General features: G+C 46.9%; 1 non-coding gene across 1 annotated transcript; it reads left to right on the plus strand.

Moving 5' to 3' along the window:
• The first annotated feature begins 4,010 nt into the window (after window positions 1-4,010).
• LOC118947562 lies at window positions 4,011-4,201 on the plus strand. Its single transcript, XR_005041801.1, has one exon. It is a non-coding gene; the product is annotated as a U2 spliceosomal RNA (small nuclear RNA).
• Window positions 4,202-19,657: the final 15,456 nt, after the last annotated feature.

A 19,657-nucleotide genomic window follows, 5' to 3' on the forward strand; every position in this document is an offset into this window, starting at 1 on the left:
ACACTGACTCAGTACCTGTATATAGACTCCACACTGACTCAGTACCTGTATATAGACTCCACACTGACTCAGTACCGGTACCCCCTGTATATAGACTCCACACTGACTCAGTACCTGTATATAGACTCCACACTGACTCAGTACCTGTATATAGACTCCACACTGACTCAGTACCTGTATATAGACTCCACACTGACTCAGTACCGGTACCCCCTGTATATAGACTCCACACTGACTCAGTACCGGTACCCCCTGTATAGACTCGTTAGTGTTACTTTTATTACATTTTATACTTCAGTTTATTTGGTAAATATTTTATTACTGTCATTGAACTGCACTGTTGGTTAAGGGCTTGTCAGTCAGCATTTCACAGGAAGGTCTACACTGTTGGTTAAGGGCTTGTCAGTCAGCATTTCACAGTAAGGTCTACACTTGTATTCGGTGCATGTGACAAATAAAGTTTGATCTAAGTATTCGGACCCTTTACTCAGTACTTTGTTGAAGCACCTTTGGCAGCGATTACAGCCTTGAGTCTTCTTGGGTATGATGCTACAAGCTTGGCTCACCTGTATTTGGGTAGTTTCTACTCCTGGTGCTGTATGGACTGAAGCTGGCTGGTGATACCTGTTACCAGCATAAACTACCAAGTGAAGTTCTGCAGCAGTTTGGCACCACAGCAGCGTACAGCTTCAAGGCCTCTGCATCCTGCTGGTTCCAGCTCCGTGACAATGCAGTTGGACAGTGAAGATGAAAAGGATTTCCTTGCCAATCTATGATTCATCATATTTACAGTACGTACGAGAACAGTGGCAATATCTGGAGGAAACCATGGAGCAGCTAGCCAGCCAAGCAGCACAACAACCTGGAGAACAGTGGCAATATCTGGTGGAAACCATGGAGCAGCTAGCCAGCCAAGCAGCACAACAACCTGGAGAACAGTGGCAATATCTGGTGGAAACCATGGAGCAGCTAGCCAGCCAAGCTGCACAACAACCTGGAGAGAGATGCCTAGCACACATTATTTGAGTTAAGCTGCTTGTTCAATAAGATAGCATATATACTTTGTTATTAGCTTGTATCTATAATTGTTGATCAGTTAGGTAGCATGTTTACTACCAATACACTGCTTAAAACTATAACTGTTCAGAATGTGTTGGTTTACTAGTTAAAAAGAAAATAAATAAAATCGAATTGTTCAATAATGTGTAAATGTATAATAAACACAGAAATCCCAAAACCTAGAAAAAGGAACATAGACAACCCACCCAACTCACGCCCTGACCATACTAAAACAAAGACAACAAAGATCTCAGGTCAGAAGGTGACACATGCAGGACAAGCGAACGGGGGAGCACTTTGATGTCATGTTCGCAAAAGCAGCTGCTATGGCGACAAAGTTGGACCAACAACCTATTCAGATGCCTCACATCCGCAAACTTTCAAAGCGTTACACCGGTCAGGCTGCAGCCCAGTGAATACTCAGCCCACATCCATCCACATGCCCAGTCTGTACAGAGCCCAGTTCTACAACACCTTAGACACAGTGAATACTCAGCCCACATCCATCCTGATGCCCAGTTCTACAACACCTTGGACACAGTGAATACTCAGCCCACATCCATCCAGATGCCCAGTCTGTACAGAGCCCAGTTCTACAACACCTTGGACACAGTGAATACTCAGCCCACATCCATCCAGATGCCCAGTCTGTACAGAGCCCAGTTCTACAACACCTTGGACACAGTGAATACTCAGCCCACATCCATCCTGATGCCCAGTCTGTACAGAGCCCAGTTCTACAACACCTTGGACACAGTGAATACTCAGCCCACATCCATCCTGATGCCCAGTTCTACAACACCTTGGACACAGTGAATACTCAGCCCACATCCATCCAGATGCCCAGTCTGTACAGAGCCCAGTTCTACAACACCTTGGACACAGTGAATACTCAGCCCACATCCATCCTGATGCCCAGTCTGTACAGAGCCCAGTTCTACAACACCTTGGACACAGTGAATACTCAGCCCACATCCATCCTGATGCCCAGTTCTACAACACCTTGGACACAGTGAATACTCAGCCCACATCCATCCAGATGCCCAGTTCTACAACACCTTGGACACAGTGAATACTCAGCCCATATCCATCCTGAATTGAATTCAAGACTTCTGCAGGTGCAGCTGGCCATGTTTGGGAATAATTATACATATCAAATGAGCTCAGATGTTGCTGGCATTATTGGGGAAATGGTGCCAGAGGTGAAAGGTCTCTTCAGTCAGGTGGAAGCTTTAGTAAGGCGTCTGCTGGTCGTCCCTGCCTCCTCTGTCGAGGCTGAGAGGAGTTTTAGTGCCCCGGGGAGGCTTAAGACATGGCTTAGATCATCCATGAGTCAAACAAGGCTGAATAATGTGGCCATGTGGTACGTGCACTAGCAGAAACTGGACAGACTGGACCTGGACAGGTTTAATGGAAGCCTTCACATAGATCCAGTGGTGAACCGTGACTATAGGACCTCGGCTTTCAGAGGGATCAAAAATCTTCCAATACGTTGTGTCAAACTATAAAATCATAAAAATAACAGAAAACATAGCATCACTTAATGCGCCCGACATTATATAGTCTGTAGTCGGGCCGTTCTAGTGAAGGAGGAGCTTTTTGATGACATTGTGAACGATGACATTCACTCCAGTCGGCCCCATGAAGTCAGAACAATACAATAGCACAACTATTTCATTAACAAAATTAAATTAACAAACCAGCTATTACTTCCCATTGCAAAAATATATCACTGAATAGTGTGGTGAACGTCATAAATTAAAGTTACAACACAACAATGTTTCACAGTCATGTGAGGTCCTGGTGGACCTAATGGATAACAGTACAATAATTTGTGCTTCGGCTCATTAAATGTGGTTAATGTAGGGCTCATTAAATGTGGTTAATATTGGTCTCATCAGGCTCAGGTAGCATCAGATTAGAATGTTCATGCTGAATCAAAGCTCTCATCAAATCCAGACATTTATATGCGTTATAATGCTTTTGAATGACACTTCCAAGTTTTGGTGGAAACTACCAGGTTACCCGGGAGAAAAGTGATTTATTATCGTATAATACCGGGGAAATATTCAACCTTAATGCGCATACAGGTGGATTCACAAGACACCAATCAAGTAACTTACATATATAGTATCTTCATTAGGCCTAATGGCATTTTATGAAGTTAGTTATAGTGACTGAGTAAGTCTAATTATAAAAGTAAGCCTCCAAAGTGCCATGTTTCTTAGTTTATTATGTGGAGGAAACGTTTAGGCAGCCAGGACCATCCGCTCCTTAGCTCTCTTACTGCAGTCCAGTGCCATAGACATCTTTGAAGTTTGGCCTCTAGTAATTTAGGAGGGACACTTTATGAAGGCCTTCTCACAATGGACTTATCATTCAAGGCTCTACAGACAGATACAAAAAAAGACAGGCTATTTTTATTGTTCACGTTATTTTCGTTGACGATGTCCTGAAGTCAATTCGTTCAACATTGAAATGCAGTTTTCTGTACCACACAGGACAACCAGGAAAAAGTGACGGTCGGTGGAACTCTGGCGCCACCAAGTGGACAATTGCTTCAGTTCGTTCGTGGCAGCAATGCTACCAGATATACTTGATACAAGATCAAATGTTATGTCAATATTATTATCTCCAAATTGCCCCCCATCCCCCCCTCCCCACACGTAATATATTATTATTCCAATTTAGCTGTTGATCAGGTTAACGTGTTCTCTCATTTCTGATTGGAGGGCGGATGACCACGTCATCTTAGAACCTACATGTGTTACATTGTAACAGTCAAACGTGGTTATTCCTGGCGTTGATCAACTCCCCATCCATGCCACCATTTATTTAAAGCATTATATTTTTTATGGAAAACAAAAAGCATACAGTGCTCATTTTGGTGTAACCTTAGTCGAATTTGACGTGTCGGAGAACGGCCACTTCTTCCCGAAATCATTGCAGGTATCGCTTCTCGGCCTTTTGGCTAAGATCAAGTGTAGTATCTGTTCTTATCAGTTTAATATCTGATACGTCCCCTATCTGGGGACCATATATTAAATTGATTTTTGGAATAGGGAGATGGAATAGGGGCTTGCTCCGTCCACTCCACGCATCGACCTGGTATTGCAGTACCTCCAGGAACGGTGCACCCCCTTTCATTGTGAAGAGAAATCAGACAGAGGAAACAAAGTTGCTTCGTTGGTCTGTATTGTATTTTCACATTGAGCACATTGAACGTTAAATGACGAGACATAGGCATTGATGCGAGTGACCAGTCTTGTTCAGTACATCACAACACATCCGGGTATCTCAAGCACCCCGGTAAAACACACGAGTTGCAGTAATGAACATTTACCAACAGATGGCATCACTGTGCCATCTTACACCCATAACATCTTCCATTTAATAAAATAGGACAGGAGGTGTCAATTCACTAACAAAGCAAACCTAGTAACAATTTCCAACATTAACAGTTTAGTATTATTTATTTATTTTTCTCAGGTAACAATAACACATTTTGATATTCTCTTCACTTTTATCTCTGTCTGTCAACAATCCCTGATGGGAAACCTACAGATTAAGTCTTTTTGGTGGCTGGCCCAGACGCCCGCAGCGTGAAAAGACAGGGGGCTTGTCTGCGAGGACTGCGGGTTCCCGCACAGGCGTGTCATCTCAACGTCTAAGGGGAGAATTGATGGGCGAGGGAGCGGCCGACCTGTGATCCCCTGGCTCTTCGCCCAGTGCCTCAGGCCCCATGTGACTTGCTGGGGTTCTGTCTTTTGTCATGCGAACCCTTTGGCCATCAGGGTTCTGAATAGGTGCTGGCTCAGCAATCCGAAGGTCAACCCTGTTACGACGGTACATTGATCCATTCACTTCGACCAAGTAGGAGCGTGGTGCAACTTTCTGTACACAGGATCCGAGTCTCCAGAGGCCTGTCCGGTACCCTGGTAGTGGCTTCATTCGCACCGTTTCACCCACCCTGAGCTCAGGTAAGTCTTTTGCTGATTTGTCGTAGATGAACTTGGAGACCTGTCTTCTGTGACGTAGCTTCACCAGCACGTCTGTCACCACACATGGCTCCAGGAGAGTGCTGGCTACTGGCAGAGCTGCTTTTAAGCGCCGTGCCATGAGGCGCTGTGCCGGGCTGCTATCCATGCCTTCTGTCGGGGTATTGCGCCACTGCAGGATTGCTTTCCAGGCATCTTTGCCCTCTCGCGGAGCCTTTTTGCAGAGGTTCTTTGCGATTTTTACTGCGGACTCCGCCTTCCCATTAGCTTTTGGGTGTAGTGACGTGCTCGAATTCCCATTCTGCAGCAAATTTTCGGAACTCAACTCCGGAGAATTGGGGTCCATTGTCTGGAATTACCCTATCTGGCTGGCCATAGAGGCAAACTGAGCCTTGCAGCGTTTGATTGTTGTCTCTGCTGAGAGGTCGGGGAGGAGGTCAATCTCCCAAAAGTCTGAGTAATGATCGACTACCAGCAGAAAGTCTTTGCCACTGTGCTGGAAGAGATCTAGACTTACTATCTGCCAGGGGCGCATCGGTAGCTCGTGGGACATCATCGTCTCTCTCTGTTGCTCAATGGCATATTCATTGCAGACTGTGCATTTACTGACATAGTCTTTGATTTCACTCTGCATTCCTGGCCAATACAGTGTGTCACGTGCTTGTCTGTAACAGGCCTCACCTCCTATGTGACTTGAGTGCATGCGTGCCAACATCTCAGGGCGCAGAGACCGGGGAATAACGACTCTCTGACACTTGAATATTACTCCGTTTTGAACACTGAGCTCCTCTTTGACTGGCCAATATCCTCTGACGGCTAAAGCAGTTTCTTCCTTGCAGTCGGGCCAGCCCATCAGAATCACAGACCTCAATGCCTGGAGTTGCTCATCCCTGTCTGTGTGCTCTCTGATTTGTATAAGGCGCTGGTCCGTAACATTGAGGTAGTCAGCCTGGTTGATGTGTTCAACATCCACTTGCTCTGTTTGTAAGCTGCACACTGCGTGTTGTTCATGCATGGAGCGTGTGTGAGTGCCTGATGCAGTAGCCCTGCTGAGCGTGTCACTCACATACATCTCTGGCCCTGGCTTATACACCACCTTGAGGTTGCAGTTTTGTAGGGCCAGTAGCATGCTCTGCAGTCGTTTTGGGGCATTCAGAAGAGGCTTGCTGAATATAGCAATAAGGGGCTTGTGATCTGCTCGTACAGGTAGTGGTGGAAGCGTTGGCATGCAAACACAATGCTGAGGCACTCCTTCTCTATCTGGGCATAGTTCTGCTCTGTTGGGGTGAGTGCCCTAGAGGCGAATGCCACAGGCTGGCCCTCCTGCATGAGGCAACAGCCAAGTCCATACTGGCTTGAGTCACTCTGACAGGTTTCGACACATTGTAGTATCCCAGTACAGGTGTCTGGGTGACCAGTTGTTTTATTTCCCTCACCGCTGCGTCATGTTTTGGGAGCCAATGCCAGATGGTGTCCTTGTCCATGAGCCTCCTCAGTGGCTCACACACTTCAGAGAGCCGCGGTAGGAATTTGGCCAGGTAGGTGACGAATCCGACGAAGCGCTGCACTGCCTTCACGTCAGATGGGTGGGGCATTTCCAAGACAGCCTTCACTTTTTCAGGATCCACCTTCAATCCGGTGGAGGACAAGATGTGCCCATGAAAGCGGACCTCTGGCACTGTAAAATTACGCTTTTTTATGCTTAGCCTTAGCTTGACCTGTCTGCATCTGACCATCAGGGCCAGCAGCTTGGCGTCATGGTCACATTCTGCCTCCTCATCACTGTCCCCACAGCCCACTACGAGGATGCCATCTGCTATGGGTTCCACGCCACTGAGCCCCATCAACAGCTCATGCTGTTTCCGCTGATACACCTCTGGAGCCACAGAGACACCAAACGGAAGCTTTAACCACCTCTTCCTGCCCCAGGGTGTCCAAAAGGTGGTCATGTAACTGCTGGGCTCGTCGAGCTTGCACTGCAGGAAGGCATCTCTGGCATCCACGAGCGTGAAGACTCTGGCCTTTGGGAGCTTGTAAAGAACATCCTCCAACGTGGGCATAATGTAATGTGAACGTCGCAGAGCCCGGTTGAGGTGTTTAGGATCAATGCATATCCGTAGCTTGTCTGGTTTCTTGACGATAACCATATTACTTATCCAGTCCGTAGGCTCGGTGACGGATATGATGTGGCCATCTGCTTCGTATTTGTCAAGCTGAGCCTTCGCAGCTGCTTTAATGGCCACTGGTACATTGCGGGGTGCACACTGGACAGGCTGGATTGCTGCGTCCAACTCAAAGTGGACTTCCCCGGGAACTGACTCGACCGGTGCGTTGAAGACATCATGGTCATGCTTAGGACGTCATGCTTAGGATTGTCTCCTTGCTCAGGGGCCCAGCCTGGACTTTGGCCGCTTCTCGGCCTTTTGGCTAAGATCACGTGCATTGTCCTAGACAGTGCTGCGCTTGATCAGAGAAGCGATCGCAGGCCGGAGGGCTCCCGGGAGATTGTGCTATTTACTTTTGTTTAAAATCATTATTGTTGTATTGTTTCACTATTATTTTTGTCCTGGGTTAGGTGGTGGGTCTGGTGGTGGACTACAGGTGCACCTGTAGGGTGAGTTTAAAGGCCCTCTGGTCCTTTTCTTTCTTAATTAATTTAAATTTCAGTTTCCCCTTGTTTGTCCTGTTTCGTACCTATCCTCCCCCTTGTATCCTACCCCCCCCCCTTCAATTATTTCCTACTGTTTTGAGTTTTGTGTTGCCTGCTAGCCGGAGGGGCTTTCTGGCTTGTTGGAACGCTAGCCTCCTGGCCCTTTAGGCGTGGCAGGCATTGCATTGTTGTGTGTTTGTCTGACCGTATTTTCCCATCCACCTTGTACTTGCTAGTTCACCCCCTAAATTGCCTTTTGTCTCTGTTTCTTGTCTTGTGTTGTCAACTGGGGGACCTTTGGCCTGCCGGCTTGCTAGCTGGTTGGCTTGACCTGGTCTGCTGGTGAGGCTTGCTAGCTGGTTGGCTTGGCCTGGCCTACTGGTGAGGCTTGCTAGCTGGTTGGCTTGGCCTGGCCTGCTGGTGAGGCCTGCTAGCTCTCTCGGCCCTCAAGTTTGGCAGGTGTTGTGTTGGTCAGTGTTCCTTTTTGTTATCCCCTTAATTCCCCTTACCTAAATTTGTTTGTTTGTTAGTTCGCCCCACCCCCCCTCCCCACGTTTTTGTTTGTTTTAATTTTTGTCCTTCCCCTTCGTGCCTTTTAAAATTACACAAAAAAAAAAATCCCTCCTTGTGTCCCTTCCCATTGTTGATAAGATTAGTTTGGTGCTGTGCTAGATAGTTTGTTGTGTGTCCCGTGGTACTGGTAGGCCCTGTTCAGCACAGTCTGGCTGAGCCTGCTAGTTCCTTGGCTGTTTTACACCCACCCTTCCCTTCCCCCTCCCCTCCCCTCACTGGTGTTGGGCTGTAAAGGGAGTGGGCCTCCATCATGTCAGCAGCACAGGCTGGCATGAGGAGGCACCATGCAGTGCATTTCCTTCTAAAGGAGAGGGGAGGAAAAATAATGGAGCTATCCCGATTAGATTTCTCCAGAAAATTCCTCCAGAAAGAGCTCGGCTTTCATCCCGCGCAGGTAAACTGCATCTTAGCCCTCCCCTATAGGAAGGGCTTCGATGTCAGTTTTGCCAACGCCAGCTTCCTGAGGGAGTTCTGGGGGAAACTCCAGAACGCCCTGAACACCCAGGGGTCCCTCACAGCAATGTTTGAGGTGACCAAGCTGACGGATAATAGCATTAAAACCGTTATTGTCCGTATGTACAATGAAACCGTACAGCCGGAGGACGTTGCAGTATGGCTGGGCAGGTACTGCAACGTGAAGGGTCCCCTGATCCAGGTAAAAGACCTCGATGGGATCTGGACAGGGGCCTGGAGGGTCACTGTCCAGCAAAGGGAGGACCCTGGGGGCTATGGTGGGTTGAAAGCCATCCCATCCACCATAGTCCTCGGAGAGAACAGGGGCCATGTTCACTACCAGGACCAGCCCAAGCTGTGCCGTAAGTGTGGTGAACATGGCCACCTTGCAGACGCCTGTCAGAAGGTCGTCTGCATGAAGTGCCGGGAGGTGGGCCACCGCTACGAGGAGTGCACGAACGGAAGGTCGTGCAACCTCTGTGGCGAGCGGTCCCACCTCATCCGCGACTGCCCCTCCTCCTGGGCCAACAGGGCCAAGGCTGGAAGGAGGGAGTGGGCGGCCGCGGACCGGGCTTTCGAGCGCCAGAGGGCTGGAACGGCAGTTGCCGAGGTGGTAGTGGAGGAGCCGGTGGTGGAGGAGGAGGCAGTAGTGGAGCCGGTAGTGGTGGTAGAGGAGACAGTGGTGGAGCCGGTGGTGGTGGCTGTAGTGGAGGGCGCGGAAGATGCAGTGGTGGAAGAAGTGGGAGGAGAGGACAAAACCCTCCCCACCCCGATCCCCCTGCCCCAGACTAATGTGTCCCCTGAAGGAGAAAGGGCCGAGAAAGACGGCTCCGGAGAGATGTTCAGCGAAAGCTCCCCAAGTGGGTCAGACATCATAGGGTCGGTGTCGGAAAGCACCATGGAGACTGTGTCAGAAGGTACGGGAGAGGAGGGGGCGATTCTGAAGGAACACCTCCCCCTACGTAAAAGAAACGCTGAGGAGCTCTCTGACCCCGAACAGGGTGAGGAGAAAAAGGGAAAGGTGGAGTGGGAGAGCTCCCAGGGGGAGGAAGAACCCAGAACCTTCCCCTCCAACTCCCCCAATCAAGTCTCATTTTTAAGTCCTATTTTAACCTCCTCTCCCTTCCAAACCCCTTTACCCCGGAGGGAGAGAGAGAAAGTTCCTGAAGACTAACCCCCTTTTAACTTTTCAATGGCTTTTCTTCTAGCACTGTTTTTACTCACCCCTTTTATGGCTTTTAAAATCACCACTATAAACGTGAGGAGCGTAAAGACAGCAACAAGAGCACAGTCGGTTTTATCCTTTTTAGAAAGGTTTAACTCTGATGTGTTTTTACTACAGGAGTGTGGTCTACCCTTTTTATCCTCTTACAGGAAATGGGAGGATAAGTGGCGGCACGGGCCCTCCATTTGGAGTGGTTCCAATTTTAACAAGAACGACGGTGTTGCCATTTTAATCAAGACCCCACAGGTGGTGGTGAAGGGGAGCACGGTGGTGGTAGGTGGGCGTGCTCTTTTAGCCAACTGTACTTTTATGGGGAGGGATTTTAACGTGCTAAACGTGTATGGTTTTAACTTTCTTCTCAGACCACGTAATGCTGACGTGCACCCTTTCACTATCTTCGGGTGTGACTGTGGGAAGAGGGCCCTGGAAACTGAACTGCTCCCTTCTAGAAGATGATAGAGTAGTTAGTCAGTACAGAGAGCAGTTCAGCCAGTGGCAGACGCTACAGGACTTCTTTGACACGCGAGCACAGTGGTGGGAAATGGTGAAGGAACGGACAAGGACCTTCTTTAGAGAGATAGGAAAGGAAAAAAGCAGAGAAAAAGATAGACGCATGGTGGGACTGCAAAAGCGACTGGAAAGGTATTTTAACCTATGCCAACAGGGCCTTGATTTTAACCAAGAAATTAAAGAAGTAAAGAAGGAAATGGCACTTTTAGCAGAACAGAGAAGCAAGGGGGTTATTTTAAGAAGCAAGGAAAGGGAATTAGAAGAAGGGGAGAAGTGCACTAGGTACTTTTTTAAGAAAATAGTTAGTAAGGGTAGGATTATGACAGGATTGAGAAACAAGGACGGGGTTTTAAAAACAGATACAGAGGGAATAAAGGAAGTGGTCGAGGACTTTTATGGGGAACTGTTTGGGGTAAAAGATGTGTGCGAGGGAACAATGGGGGACCTTTTAACATACATCGACAAGACCTTACCCAATACAGACGACCTGAAAAAAGACCTGACGAGGACAGAAATCGACCAAGGACTGAAACGTTTTAAGAGGGGTAAATCACCGGGGGAGGACGGCCTCCCTTTGGAGTTTTATCTGACCTTTTGGGATGTTTTAGCCGACGAACTTCTGACTGTTTTTACTGACTTCGAACACCTCGACAGACTACCTGTTAGTGTTCAAATACTGGAGAGTTGAGACCAAATCACGGACGCTGGACAGAGTGGATTTCAGTTGTAACAAAAGACAGTTTTAATGAGTCAGAGATATCTTGTCCCGCAGTTTTACGTGCACGGACCTAGTTCACATAACTCGGCAAGGAGCCAGGTGAAAAAGAGAGCTATACAATGGTTACATACATTTTTATACATAGAATAAAGTAGGTGGAGTCTTGTCGTTTCGGTCTTCTTGACTGGTCGGAGGGTTGGAGGCGGGCCTTGCTCTAGCCAGAGCGGGCCCCATTGGTGCACAGCAAAAGTTCTTTGCTCTTGGGACCGGCCAGTTAGAGGGAGATGAGATGTGTGTTTATATAAGGAAGAGGGGGTCAGTCTTATGGCTGGGTGTATGTGTTCTTACGACGGAATGTCTTTGTTTATATGAGCTATGTGTATGAATATTTATATAACAAATCCCCCTCTTCACATCTATTAGACGTGAAAACTATAGCAGAAAGGTGGCGGTTGCAATCGTGGGTATACATAAGGTGGTGCTCCTAACCTTGTCTGGTTTGCATGGTGGGTCTGTAGGTGTAGTGCTACGTTTGGGACGGGAGTGATTGGAGGGAGTGATATCAGGAAAGGAGTTAGGGACATGTGTAGGGGTTGGTGTATGTGATGTGGCAGGGTGAAATAGTTGTTCAATTAACCATGTGAAAGTCCTAGGGTTACTCCAAATATCAGTAGGAATATCACAAATAAGGGACCAGATATCCCCAGCCTCACCCAGAGAGGGAGAAATTTCCCTCTAACTGGGCGAGGTTCCCTTCTCAGGGGAGGCGGAGTTTGATGCCGCATCACCTGAGGAAGGAGTGTCTTCATTTGGAATCGAATTTAGGCCGCTCAAATCAGCTCTGACTTCAGTCAGTGTTCTAGAAGGAATTGGGGCTGGGGTGCAATGTGTAAGGCGGTGCCAAGGTGTGCCTGATTTACCTTTGACCTGGACTGAGTGTGAAGTAACCTCCTTCACTTCGTACGGTCCAGTCCACCTGGGTTCCAGCCACTTTCTCTTGTGGACTGTAACCCTCACCCCGTCACCAACCTTTACCTTCAGTAGTGGCGTGTCCCCCGGCAGCTCCCCCTCCTGGACCTTGTGAACCTGGGTAGAGAGTGCTGCAGAGAGAACCGTCAGTTTTTTCACATAATTAGACATTACAATTTGTTGTACATCAAGGGCGGGCATATGACCTCCCTCCCTTGGTGGACCATGCATGACTCTACCAGTCATTATCCCATGAGGCACATACTTTAGCTATCTTAGCTTTTGCTTTTGGTTTGACGTTCCACCAGATTTTGGGATTGGGGCCTGTACTTAGATCCAAATCTGTGGGTTATGCCAAATCTTTCTTCCACCTGTCTCAGGTGTTTGTTAAATGTGAGCCATTTGTCAAATTTGATTTGTCTTGGGATGCCATACCTGGGTATTAGTTTGGTTTGTAGCCACTTAAAGACTGACCTAGCATCCTCCCCTTTTGTTATTATTGCCTCCACCCATTTGGAGAACCTATCTACTATGACTAGGAGATAGAGTTTGCCTTTAGATACATTTTCGGGGCCCATGTCGGTGTAGTCTATACTAATATCCTGAAAACATGCATTAGGTATTACGTATGAGCCCATTGGTGTTTGATATGGTTTCTTTGGGTTGTGTCTGTCACAACCATTGCATTCGTCACAAAATAAATCATCGTCATAAAATAAGTCAGTCATATTTTTTATGTGAGGGTGCCACCAGATGTGCGAGGCCTTTTTGGAGGGTCTTTAGTTTGCCTTCGTGTGTGGGGCCATGTGTTTCTCATAAAAGTTCTGGGTCCATCAGTGTGGCCTGCTTCATGGGCATGGGCTGAGTCTGTATAGATATTCAGTCTTTCCTTTTCCTCTGATGAGGACCTGCGTCAATCCGATGATTTCAGCTAATTTGGCCGATGCTGGTTGAGGGATGATGGCTGATTGAAGGGTGACATCACGAGGTGAGCTGTTTTTTCAATAGCTTTTGCTACTGCAGCAACGTATCTGGAGCATGTTGACTGTCCTACCTCAATGTGGTCAAGTTTGAAGAGTAGTACATCAAGACCCTTCTCTCCCCCTCTTGTTTCTGGAATAGGACGGATGAGGTGAATCCTTCCCTTTCAGAAACATCCAAATGGAACTTGTTCTTGTAGTCAGGTGCAGTCAGAGCTGCTGCCGCTGATAGATCTGTTTTCAGGAGTGCTATGGCTGTTGATGCTTCAGCCGTCCAGGCCAGGGGTGCATGGAGGTTCCTTGATCGTAGGATGACCGGTGCTGCCACCCCCTCTGGGCCACACCCAATGGTACAACACCTGATAGGTGGGGTCAGGTGCATCATGTCTTCGTCCCAGTCTGCAGTGTAGAGGCAGTCATCAGTTTCTGTTGCATTGAGTGTGCAATGGATCTCAGCTTGGGGAGTCTTATATGGGTGCAGAGTGTAGATTTGAGCTTTCAGTTGGTTGAACTTAAACTGGATGTGAGGGGTGGCAGGCCCTGTGGGTAGGCATTTTAGCCAGTACACTTCTTGGGCTTCAGACAGTGTGGTCATCGGCAGGAGTGGCATCCTCATCATTCTTACTGGGTGATCAGGTGTTGAAGTGGGAGGGTTGGTTGTAATCTTGCTGCTCCTGCTGCATGTGGCTAGATTCTGGGTGGTTGTATGCTGGCTGTTGCTGATGCATGGGTGTGGGTCCTGGTTGCTGATGTTGCAGAGGTGGGTTTCCCCCACTTCCTCTTGCTCTCCATTGCTGTTGCTGCGGGGAGAGTGGTTTCATGCAATCTCTGGCAAAATGACCGGTAATTCCGCAGTTAAAACACTGGTAGTTTCCCCCTCTGTGTTGTCCAGTGTAGGGACCCCGTCGAGCCCATACTGGGTGTTGTTGTTGCAGGATATACTGCTGTGGGGGAGGGTATTGGGGTGGTTGGGCCCCCCTAGTGGCCGTGAGTGAGGCTGCCTGCTGTTGGATCATCTGAGCGACAGTCTGGGCCACTATTTGGGAGATGTCTGTTTTGGTTCCCGGCTCCTTTGTTTCTTCCGCCACCATCTGTTTCTTAGGTTTTTCTCCTTGTTGTGCTTCCTTCAATTGGAGTTTCAGGAGTTGTACCTGGAGGGACTGCACCTGGCTCTCAGCACCCCCTCTTTCCTTGTTGTGCTGGGTCACATGGTGGTGCACATGCGTATTGAATTGGGTCAGAGGAAGTGCAATCAACCCTACCGTTCCTCTGAGTTTGGTTTTAACATCTCCAGGACACCCGTTGACCACCATTTCCTTCCACATGCTGAGTGTGGTATCAGTGTGATCGAATGGTTCTTCGTGGACCGATCTCCATGTGGTCTTAGCCCTGTCCAGGTATGCTGCAGGTTGCTCACCTGGGTTGATTGTGAAGGAGGATAAGGTGGCATGGTTTCTTTCTGTAGGGTATGCTCTCCGTAGAACTTCCCATAATCTGGTACGGAAGTGGTCTATGGGCAGTGTTGGGGCCCGCCATCCAAGGTCAGCTGCTGTCATGAGGGCCTCCATGGTTCCGTGGTCGGTGGCTCTTGCTAGAAGTGCTTTCATGTCTCCTAGGCAGAGTTGCAGGCCTGACGTAAGTGTCTGCAGTTGAAGTAGCCACGCTGAAGCTCCTCCATGTAGGCTAGGCATCTGTCCCATCAGTGTTGTTAAATCAGTCATTTTCCAGGGCTGGTACTCCACAGTGTGTGCATCACCTGGTGTCGGTCGCAGGGGGTACTGTCCTGCCATCTCCTGCTCTCGCTCTCTTCTATCAGCAATTCTGGAGGATCTACGGAGTGTTTCGGACCCCATTGATTCGGTAACTTTGGTTACTGTTCCTCTCATTATGCCTTCCACACGGTAGGCTCCCTCTCTGTTGTTATCTTGGTTAGCTATTAGCTCCCTGAGTTCCTTAGCTCGAGCTATTGATGATTTCAGCAGCTCCTGCATCTTAGTCACGTTTGGAGCTCCCATCGGAGCTGGGGTGAGCACCATGTCAATTTCTTCTTCGTTTTCGATATCCATGTTCTGATGACAGTCCTCCCTATCCGTCTGATAGAAGTGGTTTGAATCTAATCTTGTTTGTAGGTGTCCTCTGGTTTCAGAGGTGAGAGAGTTCACAGAGGAGCATTGTGGCCTCCGTTCCTGGGGGAGGTCTCCTGCTCCTGGAATCCCAGTTTCGAACTGTTCACATACCATATGGCCAGCCGTTATCCCCAGGGTAATTTCCCCTTTTAACTCCCCTTGGTCTATTCTCAGAACTGGAGCCTGTATTGTGGGAGGTGCCCTGGGCAGGAATGGGTTGTGTGACGGGCTCCGGTGATTTTGTCCCTTTGAGTATGGCTGGGGCTGAACTGCCTCCATTGTCAATTGTGGATATAGTGAGGGAGAAACGGCCACAGGGGGAGCCGTGGGCAAGTTCTCAGGCGGAGCTTTAACATCCCCCGACGCCACAATAGCCACGCACATCATGTCTGGTGTGTTTTTGGGTAGCACCCTCCTACTCTCCTGTATGGCCCATGTACCTATCTTGAGCTCCCCCTCCGCTCTCTCTCTCTCTGTTGTACCTACTTTTTTGAACCTGTGTATCTTGTTTCTCTCCGCCTCACTCGCTTTTGCATGCTCTACTGCGTCCTCTAATTCTGTCTGCATATCTTGGAGTTTCCCCCCTGTAGGTGGTCCTCCGCTAAAATAACCTGCTTGTGTCCATCTTATCCGTAATCCTTTCCACACTTTCTCCACTTTCCCATACTGTTTTTTACCTCCCGCTCTATCAATCATACTCTGATCTAAATATTCATTGAATTTTAGTTTGGGCGTGGTAGCTGCAGACATTTTATCTAGTTCGTCTGATAATGTGTATAATGCGTTATTTAGGTATATTCAATCCTTACTATGTGGTGTTTATTTCTATCGTTGTATGCTTAGATATACTGCTGTACTGGCAATGGCTTATCTCTTCTACCCCCACCCTCGCATACAAAGGGGGTTATCAGTATGTGACGCCCGCCACGTGTCTGTTTCTCCCGTATTTTATTTGAATTTGTTCAGCGATTCGTTTAGGTATTTTCTAAAAATGATTCGCCGATTTCCTTTTGGAACAATATATCAGTGAATATATGCGGTTCTATAACAATTTTCAGAGTAATTCTAGCTCTTTAGGAAATATAGATAGAATTTCTAGACAACTAAGAGTTGTTCAGTGAATTATTTAAATACTTTCTGTAAACAATTCGGTAAATTCCTTTATGAACTTATATCAGTAAATTCGAGCGATTCTATAGCAATTGTCAGAATAATTCTATATCTTTAGGAAATATGGATAGAATAGAAAAACCCAAAAATCAGTGTGTAGCTTTTAGCGTCTGTCAAACAAAGTCTGTACTAAGCTCGGCGGCTTATTTAAATACTTTCTAGAAACAATTCAGTAAGTTCCTTTATGAACTTATATCAGTAAATTCCAGCGATTCTATAGCAATTGTCAGAATAATTTTAAACTTTAGGCAATATCAACAGGAATGTAAAAAAACGAAAATCAGTATTCTGCTGTCAATCAAAGTTGCCCGGCCATTCGATACTAAGGTGGCTTTGTCTATCAGCACGTGTGCCTAATAGCCCAGTTACTTATCCCAACCTACTCCGCGACAAACGTTTCTTTCAATTTAATTTCCCCCATCTCCAAATCATGGAATGTCAACTCTGGTTCATATTATGTTTATTGTTTGATGTGCAATAGCCACCTCATTCCCGATCTCTGTCTTGTGGAACGCCAAACTTACATATCCTGTATCTACTCGACTACACCTCTTACAAAACCTATTAAATAATACACAGCTTTTTTAATAGGGCATTTTTCATGCAGATTCATTCAATCCAACCACACCTCCACAAGACCTATTCGATGTTATATGTATCAACAGGAGATTTTACTTGCAGATCCGGTTCATCCATAATTCAACTATAACCACACCTCCACAAGACCTTATTCGATAGTATAGAACGTATCAAAAATAGGACATTTTTACTTGCAGATTCGGTTCATCTATAACCACACCTCCACAAGACCTTATTCGATAGTACAGAACATATCAAAATAGGACATTTTTACTTGCAGATTCGGTTCATCTATAATTCATTCATTCGTATGAAATTCTCATTGAATTTCCAACATCCATAATTGTGTCCATTACGTGTTAAAACACAGCCACTATTTAACGTCACCTCTATACACAACCCAATACATATATAATTAGGACAGTTTTCTATGCAGATTTCAGAACAAATAGGGTCCCTGGAGGAATTTAACACATTGGTCAATCACAATTCACACATTCCTATTAAAATAACTGAGTATAGGCCCATTAATAAGAATATATATATATATTTTTTTACAAAACAAGATATCTTTAATCAATGTCTTAGGTTCTTCTGTAAAAAATTTGGGCACCGATTCATACTCACGCCCAGTACTTTCTGATCAAAATTTGGTTTAGGCTATAATACAATATGCAGATTTCGATATAACGGGCTCTGCTCACCTTTATATAGAGCGCTCCGATCAGATTTCCTGAGGCAAGATGAATGGCTGGGGAAGTCACTCTTCCGTCTGATTTTTTAGCCGTGATCAGTCTCGTCCTCTCACACTAACTTATAATAGATCGAATTCAAGAACAACCAAACTCTGCTACCAATTTTGTTAGTGTTCAAATACTGGAGAGTTGAGACCAAATCACGGACGCTGGACAGAGTGGATTTCAGTTGTAACAAAAGACAGTTTTAATGAGTCAGAGATATCTTGTCCCGCAGTTTTACGTGCACGGACCTAGTTCACATAACTCGGCAAGGAGCCAGGTGAAAAAGAGAGCTATACAATGGTTACATACATTTTTATACATAGAATAAAGTAGGTGGAGTCTTGTCGTTTCAGTCTTCTTGACTGGTCGGAGGGTTGGAGGCGGGCCTTGCTCTAGCCAGAGCGGGCCCCATTGGTGCACAGCAAAAGTTCTTTGCTCTTGGGACCGGCCAGTTAGAGGGAGATGAGATGTGTGTTTATATAAGGAAGAGGGGGTCAGTCTTATGGCTGGGTGTATGTGTTCTTACGACGGAATGTCTTTGTTTATATGAGCTATGTGTATGAATATTTATATAACAAATCCCCCTCTTCACGTCTATTAGACGTGAAAACTATAGCAGAAAGGTGGCGGTTGCAATCGTGGGTATACATAAGGTGGTGCTCCTAACCTTGTCTGGTTTGCATGGTGGGTCTGTAGGTGTAGTGCTACGTTTGGGACGGGAGTGATTGGAGGGAGTGATATCAGGAAAGGAGTTAGGGACATGTGTAGGGGTTGGTGTATGTGATGTGGCAGGGTGAAATAGTTGTTCAATTAACCATGTGAAAGTCCTAGGGTTACTCCAAATATCAGTAGGAATATCACAAATAAGGGACCAGATATCCCCAGCCTCACCCAGAGAGGGAGAAATTTCCCTCTAACTGGGCGAGGTTCCCTTCTCAGGGGAGGCGGAGTTTGATGCCGCATCACCTGAGGAAGGAGTGTCTTCATTTGGAATCGAATTTAGGCCGCTCAAATCAGCTCTGACTTCAGTCAGTGTTCTAGAAGGAATTGGGGCTGGGGTGCAATGTGTAAGGCGGTGCCAAGGTGTGCCTGATTTACCTTTGACCTGGACTGAGTGTGAAGTAACCTCCTTCACTTCGTACGGTCCAGTCCACCTGGGTTCCAGCCACTTTCTCTTGTGGACTGTAACCCTCACCCCGTCACCAACCTTTACCTTCAGTAGTGGCGTGTCCCCCGGCAGCTCCCCCTCCTGGACCTTGTGAACCTGGGTAGAGAGTGCTGCAGAGAGAACCGTCAGTTTTTTCACATAATTAGACATTACAATTTGTTGTACATCAAGGGCGGGCATATGACCTCCCTCCCTTGGTGGACCATGCATGACTCTACCAGTCATTATCCCATGAGGCACATACTTTAGCTATCTTAGCTTTTGCTTTTGGTTTGACGTTCCACCAGATTTTGGGATTGGGGCCTGTACTTAGATCCAAATCTGTGGGTTATGCCAAATCTTTCTTCCACCTGTCTCAGGTGTTTGTTAAATGTGAGCCATTTGTCAAATTTGATTTGTCTTGGGATGCCATACCTGGGTATTAGTTTGGTTTGTAGCCACTTAAAGACTGACCTAGCATCCTCCCCTTTTGTTATTATTGCCTCCACCCATTTGGAGAACCTATCTACTATGACTAGGAGATAGAGTTTGCCTTTAGATACATTTTCGGGGCCCATGTCGGTGTAGTCTATACTAATATCCTGAAAACATGCATTAGGTATTACGTATGAGCCCATTGGTGTTTGATATGGTTTCTTTGGGTTGTGTCTGTCACAACCATTGCATTCGTCACAAAATAAATCATCGTCATAAAATAAGTCAGTCATATTTTTTATGTGAGGGTGCCACCAGATGTGCG

The sequence above is a fragment of the Oncorhynchus mykiss genome, unplaced genomic scaffold (genome assembly GCF_013265735.2).
Source record: "Oncorhynchus mykiss isolate Arlee unplaced genomic scaffold, USDA_OmykA_1.1 un_scaffold_164, whole genome shotgun sequence".
NCBI lineage: Eukaryota > Metazoa > Chordata > Actinopteri > Salmoniformes > Salmonidae > Oncorhynchus > Oncorhynchus mykiss.